The sequence below is a fragment of the Leuciscus leuciscus genome (assembly GCF_965113295.1).
Source record: "Leuciscus leuciscus genome assembly, chromosome: 24".
In the NCBI taxonomy this organism is placed as follows: Eukaryota; Metazoa; Chordata; class Actinopteri; order Cypriniformes; family Leuciscidae; genus Leuciscus; species Leuciscus leuciscus.
In genome coordinates, this window is record NC_138723.1 from 23,953,603 (window position 1) to 23,961,209 (window position 7,607).

The 7,607-nt window shown below is 40.2% G+C and overlaps 1 protein-coding gene across 1 annotated transcript in view; it reads right to left on the bottom strand.

Annotated features, from left to right (window-relative positions):
* nrip1b (nuclear receptor interacting protein 1b) overlaps positions 1-6,926 on the bottom strand; it is a 28,882-nt gene extending 21,956 nt beyond the window's left edge. Inside the window, exon 1 of the mRNA XM_082157003.1 lies at positions 6,696-6,926. The gene's annotated coding sequence lies outside the window, so the exon portion shown is untranslated. The remainder of the gene's footprint in view (positions 1-6,695) is intronic.
* Between the last annotated feature and the right edge of the window lie 681 nt (positions 6,927-7,607).

The following is a 7,607-nucleotide window of genomic DNA, read 5'->3' on the forward strand; positions in this document are numbered from 1 at the left end:
GTGAGCCCCAGTTCGGTAGCAGGTCTTTTAACTAAGGCCAAAAATTAGGTCTGACCCTTGGACGTCACTGATATGAGGAGTATGTGCACTCTGAATAATATTAATATACATATATATATATACTTTTTTTATTTACATGAGATTTGGATGTGTTGTGCTAACAGTGTTGTGAAAGTGTATGATTACTGTAAGGTGAGAACATATTTTCAAACAACACAAACACATGCATATGAAGAGATATCGATCAAGCACTCAATGCCAACAACAACTCAAGCTCTCATATGTCTGTCTCCGACGTAAATGATTTTGTCAGTTTCAAACGCAAACACCCGGCGCACATCTGGACAAAAAACGTAATCATGTCACCAAAATATGGGCAAAATTGCTTAACAATTGTCTGCCTTTTCTGATCATCTTACATTTGCCAAAAAAAAAATAAAAAATAATAAGAATCTTTAAATATTGGCTTGCATCATATATCTCAGTCTAACACTATTTTACCCATACGAATCACTCTGGAAAGCTTACACCCATCATAAAGTGTTTAAGAAACACATGAGCCTAAAGAGAATCTAACACATTCACATAAACAAATCTGAAGGGCAACAACAAGGTGCTGAATCAAACTGATCATTGACCTTTTTAAACCCGTTTAAGTGTATTTAGAGCAAGCCCTACCTTAATATAACCGGCGAGGGCAGCCCGATGGAGAGACAGGTGGCTTAAAGAAAAGATCTGCTCTAAAGATCCGTCTGGCCTCTGTGACCGAATCAGACATGTAAACATACTTACACAAGCAGAGCGACAGCCCATGTAAACATCTAGCACAGGTCAGTGGCCACAGGTGAACCAGTTTCTACATGGCCACAAATGTACAGCATTAGCTCACTGAAATACTCCAATCTGGCTTCAGCTCAAGGTCACTGGAGCAAAACTGATTTTGTTATAACTGGGGGAAAAATACCAACTCGCACCACATTCGCTTTGTGAAAAAGGCAAACTTTGCTGATCACGGTGCGCTGGGAGTACTGAACCTTATACCAGCTACTGTAGATGTGTGCTGATATAGTTCAGTTCATTTCTGAGAATCTTTAAGCTATTGCAATAAATGTACTCCAAAAAAGGAATTTCATTGTTTTATCATACTTAATACTAATCTATTATAAAAAATGTTAGATACAAATATGTAAATAAATATTGTAATATTAATGTGTGTGTATATATATATATATATATATATATATATATAAACATTTTTGGGTTGAAATAAGTCCTCTGGTAACAGTTTTTAGCCATTTTAGAGCAAATACATAAACATCCAAAATTAAATATTTCTATTGCCCAACCATAGCAGAAGCATGTGGCAAAAACAACTGAATTATGTCTAATATTTCTTTCCACTAACCAGATTGAAACTAGGCAAAGACTCCACCATAATTATTCAGTTTTGTGTTATGCAAAATCAATCACCGAATCAATATTCATCATGCACAGTGGTGAAACTGTGAATTCAAAATTATGAATGAAAAACTCACCCAAACCTGTAGTGGAGTGTGAGTGTGACACATAAGCCCTTCAACATGGTGTCACATGACTGAATCCTGTTTTAGAGAGTTACTTAAAAGCTTTCGGGTCATATCAGTCAGGTCAAGGTCGGAGCCCTGCGTTAATGCCAGGAAAGCAGGCGCTGCCTCCATAAGCCCCGAGCGGTCCGCTAGGACAAAAGGACGTCTGTCCAAGGACATCTCTCAAAACTACCGAAAGAGATGCGCACAAACAAACTTGACTAATCAACGGCTCGCGGCTGATTGGGATGCGGAGTGTGTGATGTGAACACACAGGAATTGCATCTCACATGGAGAAGGTCTTAGTTCAACACAAAAATCCAACACTTTCCCCTCGCGTCTACTTCATGTGGCAGGAGTGCATACAAACAGCAGTCCATAATAATATATCCCAGCATGCCTCGCTGCATGAAGCATTAGAGTGCTTTGAGAGCAGGGGCATGCGGTGTGAATCTTTCAGCGTTTTCACCGCTGGCTGTGCGTGAGGGACGGATAGCTACACCCCACATCTAGCGGCTGCTGAGGTGTCCCTTGTTGCCTGGCAACAGCTCAGCTCATTTTAACCCCTTAAGTAAGTATTAAGTGATTCAGCAGTCTGAGGCCAGTGACGGGTGGGCTGCTACAAAAGTGACAGGACTTTATTACTTTCCGGGGTTTTAGCGTGCAGCTCTGTGCTCTCAAACACGCGGCAGCGTAAAATCTGCTCCACTGAGCTTGACCCCTGACATCTCTCCATGAAATGAGTCATAGCAGAATCAGCCCTATGAAAAAGGCCCCATGACATCCACAGAAGCATGAAGCTATTAGCTCAAAGCTGCGATAAAGAGCATGTTTACGCCTGGTAGTAACATCCGTCTCACGTGATACCATCATAAGTGGTCGCCGCTTATACCCGTGACTACTTGCGATTTTGTCGAGGGGAGTCAGCACAAGCACATGATTTAAAGAGATAGTTCACACAAAATGAAAATACTTTCTTTCTTCTGCACACGACAGATCTTTCTCAACTGTTTACGTTCACTTAAAACATAACTGACTGTGTTTAGGTGAATACTCGCCAAGACCGGCATTTTGACATTATTTTGTGTGTATTTGACCGTTTAAGCGCAATCAGCAACGAAAAAGAACTCAATTTAGTACTGAGAGGTGGCTGAGCACAGCATCTGATGGAAGAAGTAAAATTATGTGCAATACACACAATCCCACGCAGAAATTCAAGCCCTGTAACACCAACAATATTCATCCGGAGCAAATGAAATGAGTGAGTGAGAGGAGGCGGGTTTGTGTGTCAACTCACTGTCAGAGAGATGAGAGAGAGAGAAAGAACAGCTGGTATTGTGTATCTATTCTGCTGGAAATGAGTACTGAGAGCGTTTCAGATATATCAGTCTCAATATATAATGACAACACTGCATTGCACTTAGTTTATTATTTCAGATGCCTTTTTAAAAGACTACAAGTGAAAACTTTATACATTATATAAATTAAACCCGCCTCAGTGGCTAGTAGGAGTGCGTTGCACACCGATATATATATATATATATATATATATATATATATATATATATATATATATATATATATATACACATACACATAATGCTTATCAAAACGGTTCAACCTCAAGCGGCAGTCTTCATAATCCACACATCCATCTTTCATTCATAGATTCTGAAAACTCCTCTTTAGTTAATTGCTTGGGCCAGAGCGATCTGAAAGCTTTTAGATGAGAGAAATAATGAAGCTGGGATCATTCCTGTCACCTTCTCTGTGAATGCCTTACTGATGTGCTGATTGCAGATCATTCTGCGAGTGTTCATCTCTTCAGCATTACTGCAGGGTTTATGTCCTTCTCAGAGCTTTGAAGGTTTCTGAACGAACAGACCACTAATATGGTGTGAAGGACAGCTTGGCACGCTGTGGCCTTGAACTGCAAAATCTGCATGTATTCATCTCTCAGCTCAAAGAGACAAACGACTAAACGGCAAAACTCCAGATTCACTGGAAAGGACTGCTGTTTCACTTAGCACAGCATATAACCTGCTTCAAATAAGGCACGATTAGTAATGTCCCCCAGGAGCAGTAAAATCTTCCTGAACCCAATTGCCAGGATTCCTTGACCTCCAGGTCCATCTTGCCTCAGGACATAGTGGGCAATACAGTAATACAGCTGGCAGCTAGACGTCAGCCGGGTAATTATATTAAATTAACTTGTGTGTTATACAAGTTGTTGAGATCATGTTTCTCATGATCAGCATTTGTCCGTTTTGGAGGCCAAATCACATTTACAACTGGCCTACATGCTTTCCATCCACCGTTCTTTGCAGAACACTCATGGCTAAATACTAAATAGAAACAAGGCAAAATTAACATTTAGTTATAGCCAGATCTAGGGAGTATCAGCACATTTGATCATTTTAGTGGACCTAAGAATAGTCAAATGTATTAAGAGTGTAGTGCTAACTTAATTTATTGGCCAAAATATATGAATATGTATATGATATACATACGAACAGGCAAGGGGTGGTGAAGTGTATAATTTGAATAGTATTCAAAATTGCATTGATTGGTCGATTGGTAGGTGTGTTAAGGTCACTGCTATTGTTCTAATGTGTGGTGATGCTCGATTTATCGGAGTTACATCTCCCAGCAAACCTCCACCGCAAATTCAGCAAACTATAAATCGTTTGCAGTAAATCAATCAGCAAAAATCAATGCATCGCTATAAATGAAAGCCCTGCCTCTGTCCCAAGGCTGAGGGGAGAAGAATCTGTGCCCTGTATTTCATACGATCGCAGTTTTTTTTAACTCTGCTCAGTGCTCAGTAAACATTGTTCGATTTTGGGCTGTCCCAGACAAAAGATGACCAATCGTGGCGTGGCTCCTAAACGGTGGTCCTACGTCGTACAGTGAGAGGCTGGTCTTGCGACCAAAGATAGCCTCCGATAATTTTCTTACAGTGTCAGATGTTTAGCATGATCCTCTCAATAGTGTGTTTGCTGCTACGACCTATGTTTACTGTCTAGCCAATAAAAGTGCAACATGAAATGGCGTATTGATCAACGTGACATGGCGCCAAAACTTAAAACTACTTTCCTCAAGCTCCATTTGCAAAATTAGCATGCCAAGTTGGCCTCTTTTCCCTAGCCATGACCGCATCCATATTCTCCACCTTCGCTTCCTCTTTTTTTCAGCGTACATAAAAACCACAACTGCCAAAGTGTGATTCATCTTGCTCTATTTGTTTACCACTAGCGCACACTGATGATGTTCTATTCTTCTATCCTAACTTGCGTCGTAGCCTACGATTCAATAGGTGTCATCATCGCACAGTCTCGTACCCAAGTTTATTAGATCCATGTCGTACAGTGTGATTTGTAATGATCTTATAGGCTTGCTGACCTAGGCATTACACCTACACAGCCAGGCAACCGTCTTCATCCTTTCTTTTGGTGTACAAAACCTCTCGTATAAACAGCACAAATGCTTGTTGATCTCCAGGCCACCTATTATCACTGATATACCCTGTATACAACAAGATTCATTACACAAGGAACAAACATGCAACCACTGTGTCCCTGAGCTGTCAACTGACCTGTTAATGAGTGTAAAGCGCCCATGGCTTCTATGGATTTACGACATGTTACGCCAGCAAGTTTATGTTTTGCACGAGCAAAACCATGTGCTTTAATATTGCTAAGTGTGTGCTCTGAAAAACACCACATTCTGATAATCACTCTTTTGTTAAACGTAAAACATATGATGATATGAAAGACCTAAGCCATAAGGTAGCGGATGGTCATCAGAACGTTGAGGTTGAAGTTTAGGAGGATAGTATTTTAAGGTGACGATGACCCAGCACTGTTTTAACCGCTCTCAGTTCATTTTATTGACGTCCCCTCTGATAAATTAGGTCGCCGTGTGTTCATTTTAATTTCTCTAGCAACGATAACATCATTACAAGTCAGCATCAATCTTTAAGAAGCCACATAATACCATCACCCTGATTCTCTCCCATCTCTTCTGATGTCTCCAAATGTCTGATGAAGAGACATCGGTGTCATATATTATCATAAAGATGCACATTTTCTCATGGAGATGAGAGTGAAAGATTTTAATAACTTAATCCTAAGAGAAAATGTTGTTTCTCAATCAACTATGTTCTGATCTCTTTAAAACACATTCACATCTATGCTTTTTGCAGAAACTGACAAATGTGAGCTTTTCTGTAACTTTGGTCTTTTCTTTCAGCAAAAAAGCCACCTGAACCAACACCGAACTATGATCTCTGACGACCTTCAAACTTCAACCCTTGACCTCTTTAGTCCCATTTTTATTGACTGAAGCCACAGGAAACCTTATGAAAACTACAAACAATGCAAAGTCCAAAATCTATGCCTGTCGTCTACATAAGAACACACACACACACACAAAACACACACAAGCTCTGACAAGCTCACTTAGCAGGTGATATATTGTTCTGAACAGATTAACCTAGTGTGTGTATAATATATATATATATATATATATATATATATATATATATATATATATATATATATATATATATATATATAGGCTATACACACACATATGGGACATCAGTAAAAGTCATTAACACCACAGTAAACCAAATTTAAGACTTCTTACACTGCATTACATAATTAGTCTTACATTATATTACATAAATATATTTGGCTTGGGACAAAGAAAACTAGAAATAATCTTATCCCAGCATTTCTATGAATAATAATAACCAGCACATAAATGAAACGGTAACATCGCACTAACAGTAACAGAGAAACAAAATGGAAACTAAATGACAGAAGCGACCATTGCGATTCACACAGCACACGTTCTTGCGTCTTTGGTCTCGTCTTTGGCTACGTCTTTAAGACGCCGAGTCAAGTTAAAAACTGTTCAACTTTTAAAAAGGGTGTCTCGAGACCACAACGTCCTGTTTATAAAGGTAAGAACGCGTCCCGTGTGAACGGCGTCTCGCATTCCGTACGCGTCTGTTTTTCTTTCAGCACCTCCTAAGATCACAATAAACATACAGCAAACATCTCAGTCACATACAGCGGAGTGTTTCCAGCTGCTGGGCGGGCATCGAGTCGCCTCTACACGTACCTGATTCCGCTATCCGTGCGTGAGCGAGCGTTTCCGTGCGCCGTGAACCGCGCCAAATGGAAGTAAGAGTCCAAAAACTCATCGGGCTCCGGCACCGACTGTCGGGTCTGAGTCTGAACTGTGTATTCTCGGAATCCCCGAGAACTCCGCAATGGTCACACTCCTCCTCCTGCTCTCTCTTGCCCTCCCTGTCTGCCTGAGTGAGTGAGCGCAGCTTAAAGCTACAGGAGGCGCTTTGTGTGTACGTGCGCGCGCACAGGGAGACCGTGCGTCAGCTCACCTCTCACCCTTAATAATCTGGAGTAATCTGAAAAAAGGAGAGCCTTTATGGCTTCTGATATACTGTATTTTATAAGCAAAATGGATAAACATTTATATTGTGACTTATTTGACAGAATAAAACAAATACACCAAAGCCATTTCACAGGACCAAAAGTGTGATTGTACAGGCAATCTCAACCATTTGTTCAGATTTCAAATTAGCCACTAAGGTTGAATATTTATTTTCCGCCAATGAAAACAGTTTTTTAAGCTCTGTTGTAGCATGTTTACATTGTTTTTTTTAATTAGTATTATTCAACTACAAGCTCCTGGATCTTGCGTACACCGGATCAGCAATTTTTGTGCTATCTCACCAAGTTGACCTTTGAACTTTGGGGACCTTTCATCTTTGAACTTTGACCCCAAATGCCACATGAATGGAGATACAATATCCGCCCTTCATTCCTTCGCCATCTCGAGTCGGTGACCTGTGCTCCAAAGCTTTTCACGGAACCATGGTTCATGGAACTTCAACCTTTGACCTTAGAACAGAGACACATGTGTGTTTAAGTATCTTTTTTTTTTTTCAGTCATTCTGTAGATTGGCCTCCATATGCAGCATATTCTTTATGGACAATATACCATCTGCAA